The sequence below is a fragment of the Schistocerca americana genome, chromosome 6 (genome assembly GCF_021461395.2).
Source record: "Schistocerca americana isolate TAMUIC-IGC-003095 chromosome 6, iqSchAmer2.1, whole genome shotgun sequence".
NCBI classification, from domain to species: Eukaryota; Metazoa; Arthropoda; class Insecta; order Orthoptera; family Acrididae; genus Schistocerca; species Schistocerca americana.
This window is the reverse complement of record NC_060124.1, coordinates 183,885,563-183,912,139: the sequence shown is the minus strand read 5'-3', so window position 1 is coordinate 183,912,139 and position 26,577 is coordinate 183,885,563. Positions and strand designations below refer to the sequence as shown.

General features: G+C 45.8%; 1 long non-coding RNA gene across 1 annotated transcript in view; it reads left to right on the top strand.

The window, feature by feature from the left end:
- The first annotated feature begins 5,757 nt into the window (after positions 1–5,757).
- LOC124619809 overlaps positions 5,758–26,577 on the top strand; it is a 43,640-nt gene continuing 22,820 nt past the window's right edge. The window contains exon 1 of the long non-coding RNA XR_006980136.1: positions 5,758–5,810. This is a non-coding gene — a long non-coding RNA (uncharacterized LOC124619809). The remainder of the gene's footprint in view (positions 5,811–26,577) is intronic.

Genomic DNA, 26,577 nt, shown 5'->3' with positions numbered 1-26,577 from the left:
CGGTGCGGTCCCCTACGGCACTGCGTAGGATCCTACGGTCTTGGCGTGCATCCGTGCGTCGCTGCGGTCCGGTCCCAGGTCGACGGGCACGTGCACCTTCCGCCGACCACTGGCGACAACATCGATGTACTGTGGAGACCTCACGCCCCACGTGTTGAGCAATTCGGCGGTACGTCCACCCGGCCTCCCGCATGCCCACTATACGCCCTCGCTCAAAGTCCGTCAACTGCACATACGGTTCACGTCCACGCTGTCGCGGCATGCTACCAGTGTTAAAGACTGCGATGGAGCTCCGTATGCCACGGCAAACTGGCTGACACTGACGGCGGCGGTGCACAAATGCTGCGCAGCTAGCGCCATTCGACGGCCAACACCGCGGTTCCTGGTGTGGCCGCTGTGCCGTGCGTGTGATCATTGCTTGTACAGCCCTCTCGCAGTGTCCGGAGCAAGTATGGTGGGTCTGACACACCGGTGTCAATGTGTTCTTTTTTCCATTTCCAGGAGTGTAGTATCGCAGAAAGTTCCACGGTCATCATACATGCCTCTGCCGGCAGTTTGAATAGGGAAGACTTCTGGAAGCATGGTATACAGTACGTGCTTCTGACAGAGAGCCTACTGTTCTAGGCGTTCGTATAGATACAATATACACTGACGTAAAAAAAGTCCCAACACCAAGAAGAAGTTGTGCGACATAAACCTGAGCTGGTAGGCGACTTTCTACATCTGAAAGATGGTGTCTACTCAAATTTAGCGCCAGTAGTATGAGAAAGGCGCTAGTAGCGCCACTGTGAGGATGCAGATCAGGTTTGTTTTAAATGCACGCTGTACCAGTCGTGAACGTTAGTAAGTTGAGATTTGACGTGGTGAGTTGATGTTAGTCAAGAATGCCCTTAAGTGACAAAGACGCCACTATCAGCACCTCACTGAGTTTGAACGAGATTGTGTACTTGGGCTATGAAAAGCTGGATGTTCGTTATGTGATATTGCAGAAAGATTTGGCAGGAATGCAGCTATTGTACATAACTGCTAGAAGTGGTGGTCACTAGAGTGTGCGGTCGCAAGAAGACCAAGCCGCGGGTGGCCACGTGCCGCTACCTATAGGGAAGATCACGGTGGACCATCGTGTTCGGCGTATGGCTCTGTCGCATCATACCGCATCTGAAACAGCAGTCTGGCCAGCAGTTGGCACCACAGTGACACAACGAACTGTTACTTGAAGGACAGCTCCGAGCCAGACGACCTGTAGCGTGCATTCCATTGACCCCAAACTACCTCCATTTGCGACTGCCGTGGTGTGTCAAGCGAGAGCTCATTGGAGGGCAGGGTGGAAGTCTGTTGTGTTTGCTGATGAAAGCTGGTTCTGCGTCGGTGCCAGTGATGGTCGTATGTTGGTCATAGTGATCCCAATTAAGGGCCCGCAACCAGCCTGTCGGCGTCATCCAAAAACAGCATCAAAAAAATGGTTCAAATAGCTCTGAGCACTATGGGACTTAACTGCTGAGGTCATCAGTCCCCTAGAACGTAGAACTACTTAAACCTAACTAACCTAAGGACATCACACACATCCATGCCCGAGTCAGGATTCAAACCTACGACCGTAGCGGTCACGCGGTTCCAGACTGTAGCGCCTAGAACCGCTCGGCCACCTCGGCCGGCTAAACACCATCAACCGCCTCTGCATTGGCCGACCAAGTGCAACAGGCACGGAAAAGCATCCCACAAACCGACATCTGGCACCTGTACGACACTATGTATGCACGTTTGCATGCCTGCATTCAACATTCCGGCCGTAACATCGGTTTTTACTGTACTAGCATTTCACGTTTGTGATGTGTCTTCTAAAGGGGGCAGGAGTAAAATACAGGGAGCGAAAGGCTATTTACAATTCCTACAGAAACCAGATGACAGTTATAAGAGTCGAGGGGCATGAAAGGGAAGCAGTCGTTGCGAAGGGGGTGAGACAGGGTTGTAGCCTCTCCCTGATGTTATTCAATCTGTATATTGAGCAAGCAGTAAAGGAAACAAAAGAAAAATTTGGAGTAGGTATTAAAATCCAGGGAGAAGAAATACAAACTTTGAGGTTCGCCGATGACATTGTAATTCTGTCAGAGACAGCAAAGGACTTGGAAGAGCTGTTGAACGGAATGGACAGTGTCTTGAAAGGAGGATATAAGATGAACATCAACAAAAGCAAAACGAGGATAATGGAATGTAGTCGAATTAAGTCGGGTGATGCTGAGGGAATTACATTAGGAAATGACACACTTAAAGTAGTAAAGGAGTTTTGCTATTTGGGGAACAAAATAACTGATGATGGTCGAAGTACAGAGGATATAAAATGTAGACTAGCAATTGCAAGGAAGGCGTTTCTGAAGAAGAGAAATTTGTTAACATCGAGTATAGATTTCAGTATCAGGAAGTCGTTTCTGAAAGTATTTGTATGGAGTGTAGTCATGTATGGAAGTGAAACATGGACAATAAATAGTTTGGACAAGAAGAGAATAGAAGCTTTTGAAATGCGGTGCTACAGAAGAATGTTGAAGATTAGGTGGGTAGATCACGTAACTAATGAGGAGGTATTGAATAGGATTGGGGAGAAGAGAAGTTTGTGGCACAACTTGACTAGAAGAAGGGATCGGTTGGTAGTACATGTCCTGAGGCATCAAGGGATCAGAAATTTAGCATTGGAGGGCAGTGTGGAGGGTAAAAATCGTAGAGGGAGACCAAGACATGAATACACTAAGCAGATTGAGAAGGATGTAGGTTGCAGCAGGTACTTTGTGATGAAGGAGCTTGCACAGGATAGATTAGCATGGAGAGCTGCATCAAACCAGTCTCAGGACTGAAGACCACAACAACAACAACAATGTCTCACCTCGCACTTACATTAACCTGTGATGTTGCGCCAGCCGGTGTGGCCGTGCGGTTCTAGGCGCTTCAGTCTGGAACCGCGTGACCGCTGCGGTCGCAGGTTCGAATCCTGCCTCGGGCATGGATGTGTGTGACGTCCTTAGGTTGGTTAGGTTTAAGTAGCTCTAAGTTCTAGGGGACTGATGACCACAGATGTTAAGTCCCATAGTCCTCAGAGTCATTTGAACTATTTTTGTGATGTTGCAATGTTAATCACTTAAATATTTTACCTAGAGAGATGTATTCTCTAAATTTAATTCATCATCATAATCAGTTTTCTGTCTTATTAGCAGGTCCTTTGCCTCTCCATTTTCTACGATCCATTGCTTCCTTCTTAAGACTGCTGTATGTTGTACCGTCCATCACGTCAGCCAGTATCTGAAATCTCTTCCTTCCTCGCTTCCTTTTCCCTTCTACATAACCTTCTAAAACTGTTTTTATCAGTCCATCGTTCTTTCTTAATATATGCCCATTCCAGTTTCTTTTTCTTCTTTTTATTACATATAGTAACTGTCTTTTCTCTCCCACTCTTCTCAGTACCTCTACATTTTTTACTCGATCCATCCAGCTTATTCTTTCCATCCTCCGCCACGTCCACATCTCAAAAACCTCCAGCCTTTCTCTATCTTTCTTCCTCAAAGTCCATGTTTCAGCGCCATATAGAAGAACACTCAGTACAAGACATTTTATGAGTCTGTTCCTGAGTTCTCTGTCCACACCACTGCAGAAAATTCTCCTTTTCTTATAAAATGCCTCTTTTACCATTGCTATCCTTGTTTTAACTTCTGTGGTGCAGTTCCAGTCCGTGTCTATCCTGCTTCCAAGATACATAAAATTTTGCACCTGTTCTAGTATTTCTTCATTCAGCATAATTGTTATTTCTTTATTTCCTCCTGGTCCCAATACTTTTGTTTTCTTTTTGTTAATGAAAATTAACACAAAGAAAATCATTAATTACTGTACATTAATTACACTACTGGCCACTAAAATGGCTACACCACGAAGATGACGTGCTACAGAGGCGAAATTTAACCGACAGGAGGAAGATGCTGTGATATACAAATGATAAGCTTTTCAGAGCAATCACACAAGGTTGGTGCCGGTGGCGACAACTACAACGTGCTGACATGAGGAAAGTTTCCAACAGATTTCTCATACACAAACAGCAGTTGACCGGCGGTGCCTGATGAAATGTTGTTGTGATGCCTCGTGTAAGGAGGAGAAATGCGTACCGTCTCGTTTTCGACTTTGATAATGGTCAGATCGTAGCCTATCGCGATTGCGGTTTATCGTATCGCGACATTGCTGCTCGCGTTGCTGGAGATCCAATGACTGTTAGCAGAATATGGAATCGGTGGGTTCAGGAAGGTAATACGGAACGCCGTGCTGGATCCCAACGGCATCGTATCACTAGCAGTCGAGATGATAGGCATCTTATCCGCAGGGCTGTAACAGATCGTGCAGCCACGTCTCGATCCCTGAGTCAACAGATGGGGACGTTTGCAAGACAACAACCACCTGCACCAACAGTTCGACAACGTTTACAGCAGCAGGGACTATCAGCTCGGAGACCGCGGTTGCGGTTACCCTTGACGCTGCATCACAGACAGGAGCGCCTGCGATGGTGTACTCAACGACGAACCTGGGTGCACGAATGGCAAAACGTCATTTTCTTGGATGAATCCAGGTTCTGTTTACAGCATCATGATGGTCGCATCCGTGTTTGGCGACATCGCGGTGAACGCACATTGGAAGCGTGTATTCGTCATCGCCATAGTGGCGCATCTTCCGGCGTGATGGTATGGGGTGGCATTGGTTACATGTCTCGGTCACCTCTTGTTCGCATTGACGGCACTTTGAACAGTGGCCGTTACATTTCAGATGTGTTAGACCCGTGGCTCTACCCTTCATTCGATCCCTGCGAAACCCTACATTTCAGCAGGATAATGCACGACCGCATGTTGCAGGTCCTGTACGGGCCTTTCTGGATACAGAAAATGTTCGACTGCTGTCCTGGCCAGCACACTCTCCAGATCTCTCACCAGTTGAAAGCGTCTGGTCAAAGGTGGCCGAGCAACTGGCTCGTCACAATACGCCAGTCACTACTCCTGATGAACTTTGGTATCGTGTTGAAGCTGCATGGGGAGCTGTACCTGTACACGCCATCCAAGCTCTGTTTGACTCAATGCCCGGGCGTATCAAGGCCGGTATTACGGCCAGAGGTGTTTTTTCTGGGTACTGATTTCTCAGGATCTACTCACCCAAATTGCGTGAAAATGTAATCATATGTCAGTTCTAGTATAATATATTTGTCCAATGAATACCCGCTTATCATCTGCATTTCTTCTTGGTGTAGCAATTTTAATGGCCAGTAGTGTAGAAATGCGTCGCAAAGTTCCGCAGCGGATGCTCGGGTGTGCGCGGTAGCAGACTGGTCGGCGCCGGCTCGACGCCGTGGAACAGCTGGGAAAGCGTCCCGTTGCCCGATACAAAGTGCCCACTCTGCCGGTTAGAGCTGCACCTCTCCAGAGCCTCCGTTCCCAAGGTGATGCAGGTGTAGAATCTTTTGAGACGCCCTGTGTTTTCCCCGCCAAGTGCCAGTGCGAGGCACCTGCTGGCCATAGCCTCGATATTCACTGGAAGGCCCCGGAGCTGACCGCGCGTTTATTGCCGCTCGCCACGGCCGGCACGACGGCGGCCGTGTCAGGCACCGGCGGCGGCGGCGGCGCATGCGCCGTGGCGCCGCCCGCGCAGCCATCGACGGCGCGCCGCGTGCGGTGGCGGTGGCGATGCTTGTGGCGGGCAGTGCCTGCGCCCGCCCCGCCGCCGCCGCCGCCGCCGCCGCTATGTTGCTGTGCCGCATCGTCGCCTACCGGCCCGTGCTGCTCGCCACACTGCGGGTGAGTCCGGGGACCCAGCAGCCAGCGACCGCCGCGCAAACACTTGCACGCGGCTTCACATAAACGCACCAGCTAACGACTCTGGCTCGTCACATTCGGTGCAACAGCCTTTCGATTTTTCTTGACAGACGATGTTACTTCTCCTACCTAGTGTACAGGGTGATTGAAAAGTCATGCCCCGTAGGTCAAACAGCGTAAACCGGAATTCTACCGGAAAAAAAAACTTTGCTCACTAGATGTGTTTCACAGTAGCGAAGATTAACACATCCGCATAGCTCGTAACGTGTGCATTCTAGAACGTATGTTTTCTGAACATTTTTTCCTTCTTTCGGTCCAGACTACCACATCTCAAAATAACTTGCTATAGAAGACCTTTTTATTACCGTAACGAAGGCGGTGCTCGCTCGTAAGGTAGGCTTTTTAGAGCCCATATTTACTGTACATTTATTCCTTATTTTGGTTGATACTACCACCTCTGAAAGTTCGTCGATGGAATTTTGGTTCAGCCTCTTTGTCCTGTCAGCCATGGCTTTTGAACTACCCTGATACCGCAGTACTCTCCCCGTTAAGATACATAGATAAAACGATTATCGCAGTAGTCTAATTTGCGACCGCTCTGTCAAATGGGCACATAAAATTCCCCTTTAAAAATCATTTTGTTTGTATCGGGAAACAAAACGACGCTTTCCGTCGCCACTGGACGTCGCATGAAAGACGTGACGAGCAATATTCGTGTGGGATTACTCCAGCTGTGTAAATAGCAAAAAAATAGGAATTGCAGATGTTGTCGTTGTTGTGGTCTTCTGTCCAAAGACTGGTTTGATGCAGCTCTCCGTACTACTCTATCCTGTGCAAGACTCTTCATCTCTGAGGAACTGGCTCTGAACACTATGGGACTTAACTTCTGAGGTCATCAGTCCCCTAGAACTTAGAACTACCTAACTAACCTAAGGACATCACACATATCTATGCCCAAGGCAGGATTCGAACCTGCGACCGTAGAGGTCGCGTGGTTCCAGACTGTAGCGTCTAGAACCGCTCGGCCACTATGGCTGGCTCTCTGAGGAACTACTGCAACCTACATCCTTCTGAATCTGCTTACTGTATTCATCTCTTCGTCTCCCTCTACGATTTTTACCCTCAACGCTTCCCTCCAGTACTAAATTGGTGATACCTTGATGCCTCAAAATGCGTCTTACCAACCGATCCCTTCTTCTGGTCAGGTTGTGCCACAAAATTCTTTTCTCGCCAATTCTATTTAGTACCTCCTCATTAGTTACGCAATCTACCCATCTAATCTTCAGCATTCTTCTCTAACACCACATTTCGAAAGCTTCTATTCTTTTCTTGTTTAAACTGTTTATCGTCTATATTTCACTTCCATACATGGCTACACTCCGTACAAATACTTAGAGAAAAGACTTCCTGACACTTAAATCTGTATCCAGTTTTAACAAATTTCTCTTCTTCAGAAACGCTTTCCTTGCCATCGCCAGTCTACATGTTATAACCTCTCTACTCCGAGCATCATCAGTTATTTTGCATCTGTGGAATTGGATACGTGTTCCCAGAATGAGATTTTCACTCTGCAGCGGAGTGTCCGCTGATATGAAACTTCCTGCCCGAAAGTTTCATATCAGCGCACACTCTACTGCAGAGTGAAAATCTCATTCTGGAAACATCCCCCAGGCTGTGGCTAAGCCATATCTCCGTAATATCCTTTCTTTTAGTTGTGCTAGTTCTGCAAGGTTCGCAGGAGTGCTTCTGTAAAGTTTGGAGGATAGGAGACGAGGTACTGGCAGAAGTAAGGCTGTGAGGACGGGGCGTGAGTCGTGCTTGGGTAGCTCTGATGGTAGAGCAGTTGCCCGCGAAAGGCAAAGGTCCAGAGTTCGAGTCTCGGTCTGACACACAGTTTTAATCTGCCAGGAAGTTTCATTGGATACGTGTGGCTCGCCACTATAGACGCCGTAAAATGTGGACCATTGCCGGCCGCGGTGGCCGTGCGGTTCTGGCGCTGCAGTCCGGAACCGCGGGACTGCTACGGTCGCAGGTTCGAATCCTGCCTCGGGCATGGGTGTGTGTGATGTCCTTAGGTTAGTTAGGTTTAAGTAGTTCTAAGTTCTAGGGGACTTATGACCTAAGATGTTGAGTCCCATAGTGCTCAGAGCCATTTGAGCCATTTGTGGACCATTCACGCCATATTTATGTAATCTCACCCACACATTAACTTTTGGTGTGTCCTTTCGTACTCAGTCGCTTCTCCTGGAGTCTATCCTCCTCTTATTACTCTGCCACAAACGTGGAGGGCGAATTCATCATTGGACATCACTGCAGGGACGTAGTCGTTGTTTTCGCCTGTACGACGCAACATTTCAACAGCAAATTCACATCGTCTGCACTGATCCTCAGGCATAACGTGATGCAAAAGTTGAAGATTGTAAGAACGCAACCGGAGACGTTTCTGCACAACGTCATCCACCGTCGAACGAAGCCCAAGAGATAGGCCGCGGCGCTTACGTCACGAATGTAGGCCTGAACTCGCTCGCTCAGCTCAGCAGGCAAATGCGTTTCTAAACCTGTTAACTCGCAGTTGGGCGTGTGCGTAATAAAGAGAATTGCATCTTCTACTGGAATCTGCTATTCTGGAGTCTTACTGATTAACGGTACTACAGCAAAATTTAATTTAAGATCAATACTCGATATAAATGGTATAACGGCTTGCTTATATCAGTTAGTCTCTTCTGGTTGACAGTACTCATTTCATACAAGAAGTGGTGCCTTATGCAACTGATAATGATTCTGGCAGGTTTTAATTTTATTGTACGCCAGTACAACCGTAACAAATTATAAGTAGAGCTATGAACTTCTACATCTACATCCATACTCCGCAAGCCACCTGACGGTGTATGGCGGAGGGTACCTTGAGTACCTCTATCGGTTCTCCCTTCTATTACAGTCTCGTATTGTTCGTGGAAAGAAGGATTGTCGGTATTCCTCTGTGTGGGCTCTAATCTCTCTGATTTTATCCTCATGGTATCTTCGCGAGATATACGTAGGAGGGAGCAATATACTGCCTGACACCTCGGTGAAGGTATGTTCTCGAAACTTCAACAAATGCCCGTACCGAGCTACTGAGCGTCTCTCCTGCAGTCTTCCACTGGAGTTTATCTATCATCTCCGTAACGCTTTCGCGATTACTAAATGATCCTGTAACGAAGCGCGCTGCTCTCCGTTGGATCTTTTCTATGTCTTCTATCAACCCTATCTGGTATGGATCCCACACTGGTGAGCAGTATTCAAGCAGTGGGCGAACAAGTGTACTGTAACCTACTTCCTTTGTTTTCGGATTTCATTTCCTTAGGATTCTTCCAATGAATCTCAGTCTGGCATCTGCTTTAGCGACGATCAACTTTATATGATCATTCCATTTTAAATCACTCTTAATGCGTACTCCCAGATAATTTATGGAATTAACTACTTCCAGTTGCTGACCTGCTATATTGTAGCTAAATGATAGGAGATTTTTCTTCCTGTGTATTCGTAGCACATTACACTTGTCTACATTGAGATTCAATTGCCATTCCCTGCACCATGCGTCAATTCGCTGCAGATCCTCCTGCATTTCAGTACAATTTTCCATTGTTACAACCTCTCGATATACCACAGCATCATCCGCAAAAAGCCTCAGTGAACTTCCGATGTTATCCACAAGGTCATTTATGTATATTTTGAATCGCAAGGGTCCTGCGACACTCCCCTGCGGCACACCTGAAATCACTCTTACTTCGGAAGACTTCTCTCCGTTGAGAATGACATGCTGTGTTCTTCCGATCATTGTAGTACTAATAACCGTAAGACTCCATTATAGCGGATTCCAGTAGAAGATGAAAGTCTAGTTTGTACGTACACACTTAGTTAACAGGTGTAGAAACGTAGTTTGTCTGTCGAGTTGAGCGAGCGGGTGAGCGCAGGCCTACCTTCGTGACGTACGCACCGCGGCATGTCTTTCCCTTAGGCCTCGCCGTCTAACAGCGGATGGCTAGTTCCTTACTAGCTTCTCTAATAGATGAGATGGGCTTCTAGCCATTGCTTCGCGCTCACTTTCCACGGTCTCTTGATTCACATGTGTTCTAGGATGTTTCTCGAAGAGTTCTGTCCCACTGACAAGTAGATTTACGTGTGGAAGGATCCAAATTCCGTTCTCTTCTTTTACCCCGCTGAACACATGTTACAGATTTTAACTCTACTAAGAATAGTGCACACTGCACCTTTCGTTGTGGGGTCCACGTGCTGAGCGTCAGGAGTGCGTCTGCCTGCTGCACAGTAAATATACTTACAAGTATCTGCGCGCATGCGCCGTACGACTCAGCACTCTTCATGAAATGGTGAGGATCACATCTTGGAGAGTGCCTCTCTGCGACTGCGTGTTTACCCAGAAACATGAAATGTCGAGTTCTTTCGTTGTAAACATTTTTTTGTATATACCTCTGGCCCGGACACTCTGTAAACGGGGTGTTTGTTTTAAATTGAGACAGATACGTATCTCGAAAACGATGCATCGTACGAAAAGAAATTATCTGCGTGAGAAGTCAGTAATAGTAAAGGGTCTGTGCCACAGCTGGCCAACTCCTAACAGCCCCATCTGCGTAGGTGAGGTCAACTATGTATTTTCAAACGGGAACCAACCATTTTTACTGTACATTCGGATTCTAAATACGTACAGTTTACTCAAACCATTGTTTTCCTTTCGTATTAGATGGCGTTGTAATCGACAAATATTAAGAGTACCTGGTTTTGCAATTAATAACCGATGAATTTGGTTCTACATTTCATGCAAACCTTTGTGTTCTAACGCTTGATATTCATGTTCGAAATTTACTTTAGTACAATATGTTTATCCATTTCAATTTATGGTTAAAAACTACACCTTCCGTTCTTATTAGCTGGCTGTTACAAATCCTCTGGATGTTGGCGGCAACTGCAATTCCCCTTAAAAAGTGTTAAAATTTAAATGATAGTTCAATAAAAACATATCACAAATTTATCTCACCAAAATTATTTTATTCTTCCGACTATAGAAATGTTGCGTTTTCCGTCCCGTGCAGTAATACTGTCAGAGAATAAGTAAGTCACTTCTTGCGTTCCTGATTTTTTTTTATGGCCAAAAACATTTTATGAACTCTGACAAGAGTGGGCTGCATGGACAAAAATCAGTAGACTATCCAGTCCAGTGAAACTGCAAAAAACTACAGAACATTAGTAACCCGAAACTAGGGTGAGTCTCTTATTCTTCTTCCATAGATGATGATATCCCAATACACGATTCTCCTGCGAAATCGACAATTTGTTTCGTAAAAAAAGAATTGAGTTTCTGAAAGGAAAAGGAATAACTGTATTAATACGCCGAAGCGCCAAAGAAACAGGTATAGGCATGCGTATTCAAACACAGCGATATGTAAACAGACAGAATACGGCGCTGCGATCGGAAATGTCCATATAAGACAACAAGTGTCTACCGCAATTGTCAGATCGGTTACTGCTGCTACAATGGCAGCTTATCGAGACTTAAGTGAATTTGAGCGTGGTGTTATAGTCGGTGCACAAGCCATGGGACACACCATCTCCGAGGTAGCGATGAAGTGGGGATTTTCCCGTACGACCATTTCAAAAGTGTACCCAAAATATCATGAATCCGGTTAAACATCAAATCGGAGACATCGCTGCGACTGGAAGAAGATCCTGGAAGAATGCGTTCAACGAGGACTGAAGAGAATCATTCAATTGACAGAAGTGGAACCCTCCCGCAAATTGTTGCAGATTTCAATTCTGGGCCACCAACAAGTGTCAGGGTGCGAACCATTCAACGAAACTTGATCGATGTGGGCTTTCGAAGCCGAAGTACCACTCGTGTATCCTTGATGACTGCACGACACAAAGCCTTAAGGCTCGCCTGTGCCCATCAACAAAGACATTGGACTGTTGGTGACTGGAAACATGTTGCCTAATCGGACGAGTCTCGTTTCAAATTGTGTCGAACGGATGGACGTGTTCGGGTATGGAGACAACCTCATGAATCAGTGGACCCTGCATGTCAGCAGGAGACAGTTCAAGCCGATGGAGGCTCTGTAATAATGTGGGGAGTGTGCAGTGAGAGGGACATGGGACCCCTGACATGGGACCGACTCTGACAGGCGACACGTACGTAAGCATCCTGCCTGATCACCAGCATCCATTCATGTCCATTGTGCATTCCGACAAATATGGGCAATTCCAGCAGGACGATGCGACACCCCACACGTCCAGAACTGTTACGGAGTGGTTCCAGGAATACAAATTCACAGATAAACACGATGGCTTATTGAAAAACAATGCCTCCGAATTTTACTAACAAACGTTAGTAACATTACACATCTATATTCTTCATCAATACATTTTTTTTCTCAACTTAGTCACTCTAGCGACGAACATACTTCTCCCAACGAGACACCAGCCTGTTGATACCGTCACTGTAGAATCCTTGACTTTGTTGACGAGCTACAACCGCACCTCTGGTTGGACAGCTTCATTACCATCAAAGTAGTCCGCCCCTATAGCTGAGTGGTCAGCGTGACGGATTGCCGTCCTACAGGCCCAGGTTCGATTCCCGGCTGCGTCGGGGATTTTCTCGGCTCAGGGACTGGGTGTTGTGCTGCATTCATCATCATTTCATCCCCATCCGGAGCGCAGGTCTCCCAGTGTGGCGTCGATGTAACCCGGTTTCCATTCCCGGCTGGGTCGGGGATTTTATCCGCTCAGGAACTAAAGTGCGTGTCATCTATGTTGGCGGCCGAGTTTAGGTTCGTTCTGCGCATCTGACGTCACAAAACACAGTCAGCCAATGAACAGAGAACGACGTTGCCACATCTCGACTGCAGTGCAGAGCATGGACGAATGTCTTCAGTTTTAGATACATTCAGTCATAAATAAAGTAATAGAACAAAAGCAATATCTTGATAGCAGACATTCTTTTATAGAAAGTTTGGAAAAAGCATTCTTTATACCAATTGCTTCATATTCTATTAATTAATTAAACCAAACAAGCAATAAGACTCCTAATTCAGGCAATAGCAAGGAAAGGTGTTTGTATCGCTCTCACGAACTGTTTTTTCGCAATAAAGAACAGCGGTAATTGTTTATTTCCTATTGTACTTCGACGAAGCGTGAGTAATTCATAGTCATACCAACAGTGTTTGTCAGTATTTTGCGTGACGTGTTATACTCCTCATGACGTTCTGCAGTCAGACGATGTGCGTCAGCGTAACGGTCGCATTCGGAGCCTACGTCAGTACAGGCATGCTCTTCAAAGTCAGTTATGGGTCACTGACCCTTCCCCCAGAAAGGGGAGGTCTTGGCCTAGTCCATGTCCACGACAGAGCTGTGTCCCTGTATGTCAGCTCACACATCAAGCTGTGGCGCCACCACCCGGAAAGTTTGACAGGTTTGCTGTTGGAGTTCTTAGCTCCGCCGTCCATTATGCCCCCACTGACGACGCAAGACATACCCCCACCCTTCTACTACTTCGGGAACTTTTACATTGAACACAGCTATTTCCGTATCGCAGTACCACCGACGAAACAGGCGTCGGCGCGGGATATATATCATGTCCTACAGCAGAGGCGCCCACCAAACATCGTGGAGACGAAAAGCCCTCAGGTTAATTGGAAGGTGGTGTGGAAGACGATTCACGCAATTCCACTGGACACAGCCGTCCGATCCACATGGTACATCACAGTCAATGGTAAACAGATCACCCGATCACGCCTCCACAAGATAAACATGGCGGAATCGCCTCTCTGCGTAGACTGTGGGATACCAGACACGGACGAACACCGTCTCACATGTGGCGCGGCAGAAGACGTATGGCGCTTGGTGCGACAAATTTTGTCGTATTTTCTACGAGTGACTCCGGCACATATTACCCCTCGGTTTCTACTATTTCCGGATCAACAGTATTTCCCGCGCGCCAAGACCAACGCTGTCACGTGGATCCGTGCGCATGCGGTGCACTACTTATTTCACGATGGACCTAAAGATGTATTAGACTTTTGGAACTACCTACAAGAACGTCATTGCAAGATCGTACGGAACCCGAAATACAGACAGTATTTTTCTAATTACTTAGGGAGTGCCCTACGCGACCCTCCACGCAGCTGGATCATCAACAGGTAGGAGAAGATACCCATTGAGTGAGCTGACATGACTAAGTTCGATTCTCGGTGGAACAACATGATATACGTGAAGACGTACCTGGATGATGAAGCGTAAGGAGAGTAGCGACACACCCTTCTGTATCCTGTATGAAGCACTTTTTTTTTCGTTTTCCCCATATACATTACCTCGGTGTAGGAACGTGCCGAGATATTGTTTTCTTTTTCTCAGAGCACGATGCGGTGCTAGATACATTTATTTTTGTTGTGGTATAAAGTAAAACCACACTAAGAATGTATTAAAACAGTAAATAAAAATAAATAAATAAACAATAATTCCCACAAAAGATTTCCCCTTCCCATCCCTGATTCCTTGACGGACGAGGGGGACACTGCGACCAGGCCTCGGGTTACGACCCCTGATCGCTCTGCCTTCCGCGCCCTCCCCCACCTTCTTAAAAAAAAAAAAAAAAAAAAAAAAAAGGTCCTTGGATCAAATCTTCCCTAGTGCGAAAATTTTAATTTTTTATTTTCAGTTTATGTGAAAAAAATAAAAAATTAAGAAAAAAAAAAAAGGTGTCAGCCTGCTATGCGAAAGGTTATGAGTTCAAACCTTGAGAGGTGCTTAATATTTTCATTATTTAAAAACAATATCGAAGTCCCTTACTTCACGAATTATATTCGTTTGAATGCAATTTTTTGAAATTTCTAGTATGTGCCATACCTTTCCTTGATTGAAGTGCTTTAAAGTAAAGCCAAACGCGTCCAGTGTAAATAATACACTCCTGGAAATTGAAATAAGAACACCGTGAATTCATTGTCCCAGGAAGGGGAAACTTTATTGACACATTCCTGGGGTCAGATACATCACATGATCACACTGACAGAACCACAGGCACATAGACACAGGCAACAGAGCATGCACAATGTCGGCACTAGTACAGTGTATATCCACCTTTCGCAGCAATGCAGGCTGCTATTCTCCCATGGAGACGATCGTGGAGATGCTGGATGTAGTCCTGTGGAACGGCTTGCCATGCCATTTCCACCTGGCGCCTCAGTTGGACCAGCGTTCGTGCTGGACGTGCAGACCGCGTGAGACGACGCTTCATCCAGTCCCAAACATGCTCAATGGGGGACAGATTCGGAGATCTTGCTGGCCAGGGTAGTTGACTTACACCTTCTAGAGCACGTTGGGTGGTACGGGATACATGCGGACGTGCATTGTCCTGTTGGAACAGCAAGTTCCCTTTCCGGTCTAGGAATGGTAGAACGATGGGTTCGATGACGGTTTGGATGTACCGTGCACTATTCAGTGTCCCCTCGACGATCACCAGTGGTGTACGGCCAGTGTAGGAGATCGCTCCCCACACCATGATGCCGGGTGTTGGCCCTGTGTGCCTCGGTCATATGCAATCCTGATTGTGGCGCTCACCTGCACGGCGCCAAACACGCATACGACCATCATTGGCACCAAGGCAGAAGCGACTCTCATCGCTGAAGACGACACGTCTCCATTCGTCCCTCCATTCACGACTGTCGCGACACCACTGGAGGCGGGCTGCACGATGTTGGGGCGTGAGCGGAAGACGGCCTAACGGTGTGCGGGACCGTAGCCCAGCTTCATGGAGACGGTTGCGAATGGTCCTCGCCGATACCCCAGGAGCAACAGTGTCCCTAATTTGCTGGGAAGTGGCGGTGCGGTCCCCTACGGCACTGCGTAGGATCCTACAGTCTTGGCGTGCATCCGTGCGTCGCTGCGGTCCGGTCCCAGGTCGACGGGCACGTGCACCTTCCGCCGACCACTGGCGACAACATCGATGTACTGTGGAGACCTCACGCCCCACGTGTTGAGCAATTCGGCGGTACGTCCACCCGGCCTCCCGCATGCCCACTATACGCCCTCGCTCAAAGTCCGTCAACTGCACATACGGTTCACGTCCACGCTGTCGCGGCATGCTACCAGTGTTAAAGACTGCGATGGAGCTCCGTATGCCACGGCAAACTGGCTGACACTGACGGCGGCGGTGCACAAATGCTGCGCAGCTAGCGCCATTCGACGGCCAACACCGCGGTTCCTGGTGTGTCCGCTGTGCCGTGCGTGTGATCATTGCTTGTACAGCCCTCTCGCAGTGTCCGGAGCAAGTATGGTGGGTCTGACACACCGGTGTCAATGTGTGCTTTTTTCCATTTCCAGGAGTGTACTTTTATTACAGTCGCGAAAGACGGAATATTCCTCAGTATTACATACGACACCTATGTCGTACTTAAATTAAATGAGATATTGTTATACAGTAAATTTTATATGAAATTTAGGTATCTTGTCCACATTTCATTCTCAACATTGAGGCAACTAAAATCGACCATACGGAAAGTATACTCTATGGGCTTTTACCTCTGCAAACTCTTCAAAATTTCGTGCAATGGTTTACTATATTTAATGCTGCATAATAACTGCGTTGAACATCGAAACAAAATTAAGTCATTTATGGGGGGAAGGTATCAGTCAAGAAGATGTGTAAAAATCTAATTTTTGGGCCAAATAGTTTTTGTGGAATCGATTGATAAGAGTGTCAAAGCAGTCGGAACATGATGTGTCTGCACAGGCGAGCAGTGCAGTGACAAAATCGCACACAGCGCGGAATGCAGGGAGCACGTCTTTGTAGCAGCGAAAGGGTTAATGCGGCCGTGGTGGCTTTACTTCATAAACTGCGCGCTCCCCCCTGCACGTAAGCTTGCGAACTATGCTATACTATGGCGCAGCTTCTATTGGCGCGTGCGTCGTGTGCAACTGGCAACGCAGCAATCTCCCACGTCTGGGCGGGCATGCGCGAGCCGCCAAGATAAAAGAATTGAACTATAGGTGTTGTGCGGTCTTCATCATCATTTCATCCCCATCCGGAGCGCAGGTCGCCCAATGCGGCGTCCAATGTAATAAGACCTGCACCAAGGCGGCCTGACCTGCCCCGCAAGGGCCCTCCCACCCAATGACGCGAAACGCTCATTTCCATTACTATCAAAGTGAAGTCCTCGAAGGTGTTTTTAAGTTTTGGAAACGGAGGAAGGTCGTATGGGCCCAAGTAACGACGGTATGGCAGATAATGGATTACAGTGACCCAAAAGCGTCGTATTGTTACAGTTGTCGCAGCGCTCGTGTGTGGCCTGGCATTGTCATCTTGAGGCAGAGGATTATCCATGTGTGGACAAACTGTGTACCTCATGCGCCGACACAGTTACGTCCCACAGCGCCATTTACACCCTACAGTGGCCAGCACACTGGACTCGCATCCGGGAGGACGACGGTTCAAAACCGCGTCCGGCCATCCTGAATCAGGTTTTCCGTGATTTCCCTAAATCACTTTAGGCAAATGCCACGATGGCTACTTTGAAAGGGCACAGCGGACTTCCTTCGCTAATCCGATGGGATCCATGACTTCGCTGTTTGGTCTCCTTTCCCCAAATCAGTCAACCAACCAACCAACCAAGCAACCAACGCCCTACAATTCGAAGCCCTCTAGCGGCGGAGGGTTGCATCTCGCGTCATCGAGTAATATGCATGATACGTAATTCCTCAACCGATATAGAAAACAGAGTAAAATATTGGTAGACAGTACTTTCCAGCACGCCCTCGTAGATCGCGTAATGTAGAAGTGATAAGTGTTCATCACTCAGATACGACACATGTATCTCTATAAAACTGATCTATTTTTCTGAATGTGTTACATTCAAATGTCTACGAAAATTTGTACAACTTAATAGTGGCTCTGAGCACTATGGGGCTCAACATCTGAGGTCATCAGTCCCCTAGAACTTTGAACTATTTAAACCTAACTAACCTAAGGACAACACACACATCCATGCCCGAGGCAGGATTCGAACCTGCGACCGTAGCCGTCGCGCGGTTTCTGACCGAAGCGCCTAGAACCACCATTTTTTTTTATCGTTGTGTTTGGTCGTTGCGGACGTCACATGACATCCGTTAAAGTTCGTTTTGTTGATCCTTCCGCTCAGTTTTTTTATTACAGAGGCCAATCAGCTCAATTTTTTTGTTCAATTTTGTTCGTTGCATCTGCTCGGGGCGGACGTCGTAAGACATCCGTTTTTAAGTTAGTTGTCGATCGATTAACTCAGTTTTTTCTATTTTTTTTATTACAGAGGGAGCTAACCCTCTGACCGAACACGCTGAGCTACCGTGCCGGCAATCATTCGGCCACACTGGCCGGCTTTGTACAACCCCTTACAAACACCTGGTACCTACAAACTTAAGCCTTATGTTTACACAGTACATCGCTGCTTCGAACAATGAATGTTGTCAACTTACAAGCTGTTATCTTATGCACGTAATATTGCGATATGATTTTCGAGGCCGGCCGGTGTGGCCGAGCGGTACTAGGCGCTACTGTCTGGAACCGCGCGAACGCTACGGTCGCACGTTCGAATCCTGCCTTGGGCATGGATGTGTGTGATGTCCTTAGGTTATTTAGGTTTAAGTAGTTCTTATTTCTGGGGGATGATGACCTCAGATTCCAACATTCTGCGTGGTGTCTGTTTGTTCTAAGTCGTGTCTCCCTACCACTTTCGCGCAACGACGCTCTGAGCGTGATTTTTAGGGAATTGACTAGTTTGAACCTGGGTCCTGTTGCTGGTAAGGAGACGCCAGACCACACATGACATGTAGAGTTCAGAGGAGTTCAGTGAGACTAGCGATGATATAACCAAATACGTAATGATTTCAGCGTCAGCTCCACTGCACTCCATGTAAAAGAATCTTAATACTAACTAAATTTAGTGGAAGGGATTCAAGGCTTTCCTATTTTTAGATAGCTGGTAAAATAACGTCGAAAAAGCAGTTAAGTTTACCATTGGAAATTTTATTCTACTCACAAAACGTTTATAAGTTGCACTATTGATAAAAGGAAATATTTTAATTCAGGATGATAAAAACCAACTGCGTTCAACAAAAATGTGAACGAATATTCCCTGAGTGGGTTTCCAAGTTCTACAATGGATCGAAGGATGACCTATGCCATATCACATCTATAATCTAGGTTTAAATTAAGTTTCACAAAAGAGAAAACTATCAAAATGGTCTACAGTGACCCTCAATTATCTTTAATTACTTATCTAACTTGTCGTAAATTACAGTGGCTGATGTGGCTTCTCAATAATTATATAACAGAAAAATCATCGCATTTCAGATTTTAACTTACGTAGCAAATGTGAATACCATGAGCTTCTATTGACGATCGACACTAGTATTACGTAAAAAGGGGATGTAATAGATGAGACTTCTGCAGTTCTGTGTGAAGCCTTATGCGCTCAAAAATGCGGCATCGCATGCGTTTATTACCTTGTCGGTGTTCGTCAGGGGGCGGTGGGAGGCACATCTCCACGCACCTCGCCGTCTCGGAAGCAACTCCCCTCTAACTTCTCCTTACTACAATTTACCGAAGTTGGTTTAAAAAAAAACTATCTGGCTGTGTTTTCATCTGACCAATCAGGGTCTCAATGTTAACCTTCAGCTCCGCCTACAAAAATTCTGTTTATCCAATGAGAAACGTTATACTTTTCGTGGCGGGGCAATGTTTTTAACGTTTGCAACGTAACAGAGACGCGAAAAAGTCTCACGCTAAAACTTGCAGCTGGTGTGGCTCTTTTAGTGGTATCGTAAGATCTATACTGTTATTCTGGAGGGCTCTATCTTTTAACATAGGCTGGGGGGGGGGGGGGGGATGGTCCTGGTGGTTGGCTAGCGACGTGGGTGTCCGTCCCTTATCGTAGGGCCTTCTAGCTTAACACAGTTCTGCTCTCAGCTTCTGTTCTCGTTTCTTCCCTCCGAACTGCGTCTGTTTCACGGTGGGAAGGTATGACATGCATTTAGGCATTCTTGTGTTAGTCTGTGGTATTCCGTTTGCTCACTCGTTGATCGTATTACTTTGGTTAATTCAATGTCAGGATTTATTCGGAGCTATGTGATATACTGCCGGATTTGCTTATCATGTCAGGGTTTTCATGGAAGATGTTGGATTTGCCTGACACCTTACAAGATGTTAAGTCCCATAGTGCTCAGAGCCATTTTTTTTATTTTCGAAATTGCGTGAAGGCTCTTTGTTTTCCTGCTCCACGCATGGGCGAGAGCGTGTTGTCTATTATAACAGTTGTCGCGGCTCTGAATATGCTGAAACATCAACGCTTCACTGCACTGACAGGGGGAACAATTAGTGGGGAAAGATCTGTTTGGAGACAGAAGACTTAATGGTTATTTCATGGTGTAAAATATGGGGTAGCAGTGGAGTAGGTATGTTTCGATGTGGGGTTCAATCAATTATGGGGCGGTTGGTGCATTAAAAACGTGGGATTTGCGGCAGGTCTATATAAGATGGAGGCTAATCCGACGTTATAAAAGGGGGGAACCCTGAAAGGAACATCTGATAGGATTTTTCCTATGCTGCACTGAGGCTCTGCTGAAGGAATACGGGGAAGATGTGGAGAGTATCAATCCTGTACGATCAGTGTAGCAGCAACAGCGCCCAGAGCTTGAAAATAATTGGGGAAATGATGGGTTTCTTGGAGTCAAGTTTGTGCAGTGCGCAGGATACCATAAAGAGATGCTATCTCTGGCATTTTAAATACTAAGATATATGGTAATCGTCTTCGTGTCTGAGGTACGTCTCTGAGACCTTAGGCACAAAGAAGATAATCATAATCAGTTTAACGATGAAGGAGCTGCCGGCCACGGTGGCCGTGCGCTTCTAGGTGCTGCAGTCCGGAACCGCGGGACTGCTAAGATCGCAGGTTCGAATCCTGTCTCGGGCATGGATGTGTGTGATGTCCTTGGGTTAGCTAGGTTTAAGTAGTTCTAAGTTCTAGGGGACTGATGACCTAAGATGTTAAGTCCCATAGTGCTCAGAGCCATTTGAACCATTTTTGATTAAGGAGCGGCAGCATACGTACGAAATGCTTGAACTGTGTTTACATACATAACAAGTCTACAGGAGTGCATTGTTTCATAATGTTATCTACTAGTAAAGGTTTCCCGGTCTTCCAGCTGCGTCAAGTGGTTTAAAATCCACGAGCTTTCGGCCGAGTACTCCTCGGCCATTGTCAAGTGGTGACTGTCTTCTGGTTGCTGCTGCCGTCCTTATACAGCCGCACTGCCTTCCGTGACCTGACTGCGTTGTGCGGCCGCCGCGCCCGCTTCAACCTTCCGATGGCCGAGTCCCACGCTGTCCTTAGCTGCAGGCCGCTGTCTTTATTGAGCGTGTTGTCACAAAGTTTTATTTCGATCGCTCATTTTATTACGCTATCCCAAAAACTGTTAATCCGTGTGATAATAGATGTTCGTCGAATGGAATACGATGACCGTTTCCTGATGCATGCTCTGCTACCGCTGATTCCTCTGGGTACCGTAGACGGAACCATCTCTCCTGTTCTACACAGCGCTGTTCAATGGCACGCACAGTCTGTCCGATATAGAACCGTCCACACCCACATGGTATTTTATATACTCCTGACGTTCTGAGGCCTACGTCATCTTTCACAGGCCTCAAGAGTTGTCGAATTATGGCTAGAGCCCTGAAGACCGAATCGATTTTATGTCTCTTTAGGAGCAGGCTTATCTTTCTTGTTATTGAGCCAATAATCCGTAGGCAGCGGTCATCCACTGCAGTAGTAGCCCTTGGGCGGCCTGAGCGAGGCATGTCATCAACAGCTCCTGTCTCCCTGTACCTCCTCCATGTCAGAACAACATCGCTTTGGTTCACTCGGAGACGCCTGGACACCTCCCTTGTAGGGAGCCCTTCCTGGCACAAAGTAACATTGCGGACGCGATCGAACCGCGGTGGTGACCGTCTAGGCATGGTTGAACTGCAGGCAAAACGAGCCGTGCACCTCCTCCCTGGTGGAATGACTGACACTGATCGGCTGTCGGATCCCGTCCGTCTAATATGCGCTGCTCATGCATGGGTGTTTAAATCTTTGGGCGGGTTTAGTGACATGTCTGAACAGTCAAAGGGACTGTGTCAGTCATACAATATCCACAGTCAATATCTATCTTCAGGAGTTCTGGGAACCGGGGTGATGCAAACCTTTTTTTGATGTGTGTAAAAACGTGATGAAACAGTGATGAACACTCACGGCCCGTGTTGTAGTGTCGTCGTTAGCACACTACGATTACTGCTGCCATGTATATGTAAACCGCCATCTTCAACCTTTGTCACGATACGCAGTTTACTGGGGGAATTTAGCGTAGTATTTAAGAACTGTGATTCTGAATTTATTTAAGGATGAATAAAATTGTTTTCTTGTAAGGAGCCACTTTTATGTTTGTAGCCGGTCGCTAATTTCAGTTCATATGTCATATGCACTTCGCAAGACGGTTTATGATTTTAATTCTCTAGAAAAGCAGTGGGTGTGTTTCTGTTCGGATTTTGGAGGACGTATAAACAACTTTTTCCCATGGACAGGACAAGGTTTATTAATGTTAATTATTGACTCCGAGGTATACAAGAATGGAACGTCAAATATAAGTTCAGTCTGAACAGTGTCAGAAAGCGACATTTGACTCTGTACACAGCCTTCTTGAGCAAGCGTCACTCAGCTGTTCTAGTATTTTTCACACCCCTTACGGTCAAATATCCCTGGTGACCAAAAAACTTCGTGAATTCTCGTTTTTTGTGTTCAAATATGGAATGAAATTCAAAGTAGATGACTGACCATGTGGAATCCCGATGAAGAACACGGGTATCTCCGTACCTACAGATCTGTAGGCTGACTTGACTACGCTTAAGAACGCCTTAGCACTTTGAATTGTTGGTGCTTGTAACTGCACGGAGCTCTGAACACAAATACTTTTTAAATTTTTCTACGTGTATCTGACACATTTTGGTATCTGGATCCAATTTTCAAATCCTCAATGCTGTTGGCCAGTGTTAACGGACACATGAACAATTTGATCTTGAGTGACAATTACATCTTTTTCTCGTCATCACTGACATTCGAATGACGGCTAATCTTCATACATTTGTATCTGTACAATGATGGTTGTCGTTTGTGTCTCAGCCTAATACTGCTGCAGCGTTACTTATAGTTTCATTTACATACAAGATTCACGGCATTTGTGTTCGAAATGTCGGATGATAAAGTTTAGCGAGACAGAAAATCAATTGAGAGTTGTTAGCGCAGCTAGACGGAGCGCGCGCAGAATTGATTGCTCCCTAACGTCCCCTGCCAAACAAGGACTCTCTGCGTGCTAAAGGTCAAACCGCGGGCTATTTCTGTGTACGATGCGGCCTCCCACAACTTCCGCTATGAGCGGCTTTTGTTCATCATTGGTTTGAGAACTGTCAGCGGTAAAAATGTGATGGCGCAGGAAATACGCCACAAAACTTGCTACGACGCTGTGCAGCGACCAAAAAAACTATCTGCGGCCAGAGTATTTGACATTTTAGTGGATAATTATTTTGTCGCTACAGTGTCTTGAACTTCGATTTATAACCTAGTATTCATATGGATGTGTCTAAAGGGTTCGAAGTACTTCGCACTGTTATTGAGTTTTTGATGTTTATAATTCTCATGACTCCGTCAAAAAAGGGTGACAGGTTGTACAAACATCTAACACGTACAAACATTATGTGTGGATTTGTAAATAATAGATTTCAGCTATCAGTCGTCCTTTGGAATTTTTATTGGCAGATCTAGATTTCAGCTACAAACTAGCCATTCTCAATGCACTATCATTTTTAGTCAATGCATGTAATGCCTGTTGGTCGGGCTTTGTCCACAGTTCATTGAATATATTCTAGCTGAAATCTAGATCTGCCAATAAAAATTCCAAAGGACAACTGATAGCTGAAATCTATTATTTACAAATCAAAATAACGGTCTCTGCGTTCAACAGCCTCTGAATGGAGGGTAACCTTATGTGTAGATGTTCACAAAATGGAAAGTGATCATGTGATTGATGCAATTTACTGCCTAAGGTTAAGTTTCAGGTGGGTCATTGACGTATCTACTACATCTACATCTCATGACGCTTTCTGAAAGCAATCAAACTTGAGCCGGATGGCGAACATGGCAGGCTAATAGAAAGACCAGTCGAATCGATTCACTTGATTGAGAGTTAGTATGAATGAATATCTCAACCAGTAGAGAACAGGGATAGGACAAAAGTGTGGAAACACTGTCAGAAATGCATTTTTTTTTTTTTTTTTTACTTCGAGCGACACCTGTGGAATGTCCCCAATACGTTGGATGTGTCAGTCGTGATAAGAGCAAAAAAATGGTTCAAATGGCTCTGAGCACTACGGGACTTAACATCTGTGGTCATCAGTCCCCTAGAACTTAGAACTACTTAAACCTAACTAACCTAACTAACCTAAGGACATCACACACAGCCATGCCCGAGGCAGGATTCGAACCTGCGACCGTAGTAGGATAAGAGCAGCGTTCTAACTTGGGAAAATTGTTGGTGGTCGTGTGATGGATACATCCGCAACCAAGGTAGCCGAAGTGTTTGTGGTTTCAAGAGGAACCGTACAGACAACAGAGGCACTAGATTTACACCGCATACAGGGAAAGCGGAGAAACATCATACGCTAAGTCACAATGCGAACGAAAGTTTGTGTTGAGTGATCGTGACGGATGGTCGTTGAAGATAATTGTGACGAAAAATAAGAGGACGAGAGCTGCAAAAATCAGTGCTCAACTGAATGTCGCATCCGCGAACTCTGTCAGCACCAAAACGATACTGAGGGAGCTCCATAAGCTGGGAATTGGAGGACGAGGTGGAACTCCAAAACCACTCACCAGTGATGCAGATGCCTGTAAGAGGGAAACCTGGTGCAGAAGCCATAAAACCTGCACTATGGAGCAACTGAAGAAATTCATTTGGTTCGATGAGTCTTGTTGTATAGTATTTCCAACTTTTGGTCAAGTTTACGTTCAAAGAGAGAAACATGGCGGGATTTCGCTGACTATTTTGGCAGGCATATGGTGGTAATGCATGGGCCCCACGTTTACTTTGCAAAGTCGCATTACTGCCCATATTATCTGACCATTTTGGGTCATCAAATCCATCCCGTGGTGAAAAGTTTGTTTCCCAGGAGTTATGCTGTGTTCCAAAACAACAAGGCCCCTGTTCACACAGCTCGTATAGTCCAGGAGTGCTTCTGTGAGCACGGGGATGAAGTGTCGCCTTTGAATCCTAATGAGGCTTTCTGACCTACTTTTGGAGAGAAGTATGTGGAATCGTTATCCAGCTCCGTGGTCGTTCCTGAACATGCGACTATTTTGCAAGAAGAATGGTACAAGAATTTGTGGAACGCATCGAGTTGTTCGTTAAATGCTGAAAGCGAGCCAGTGACTAGTTCTCCTACAGATACGACAAGAAGTGTGTTTGGTGGAAATACGTCTCATCGCCGCTTTACTGCAAGAGGGGAATATGATTAGCTGCAAAAAGAAAGGTAAAAAGTTAACCCACCTGTAACACAAAAATGGGTAAAATTTACGTAATTCAAAGCACCGCACAACCACATATTTTTAGAAAAGAATCTACAATAATTTTGATTCTGAGTTTTTGCATGAAGCAGTTTTCTGCTCTCCTGTAAAATTACTAAAGGTCAACTTGTTCCCTTTCTAGAGTTAGCAGTTCATATGGTCCTGAGAGCCTCGTCATTCGGAGCTGACTGAAATGTTTCGTACACGATTCTGTAGTGACAACTTTTTTCTACCATATGGTGAATTTTCTCATAAACTTATCCTGTGACTGCAATGAGCCGTTGTAACAAATAAACGGTTAGCGTACATAGCAGAAAAATCACATGTACAACTCTACCAGTCAGATGTTTTATATGCTCATTCTGTGGGAGCCTTTGGTTTATTGTGAAGCACAACAGTTTGACATTATTATGATTCTCCTCTTCTCGTGCTTTTAGATTACAACAAATTTCATGTGTATTTTTCTTTCGTTTCGTTTTGCTTACATTGAGTAACAACTTCACGTTAGAATTTGTTGCTATTTAGGGAGCACTAAGAAGCGAAGATGAAGCCGGAGTTGCCACTTACATACCAATGAATACAAATGCAAGAACATGTTATATCGGTTAAATACCACCTTTTCAGAGTGTAATAAAGTCTAATGAAGACCAAATGCGGTTCGCTTTATCCTAAAGCATCTTCAGTGGTCAGTTTTTTTTCGGTTTCTTGTTTCTTGTATCATTCTTCCACACATATGTGGCAAATTTTAGCACACAGCACTTTTCTAACACTACATATATTCACGTTTTTGTAGGTGAAAGTGCTGTGTGCTAATATTTACCACATGTTTATAGAGGAATGACATAAGAAAAAAAAAGATGACGACTGAAGATGCTTTAATATAGAGCAAAACGCGTTGGTCTTAATTAGAATTTACTACAGTCGCAAAAGACGGCATTTAACCAATGTAACCTGTATAAAAGTGACTGCGGAAAAAAGGGCCGAAAAACAGAGAAGACAACATGCATAAAAACATGGACGCCCTCAGATTTTGCCCTGATTAGCGCTATGACACTTGTGCTGTAGATGTAGAAATTCATGACAAA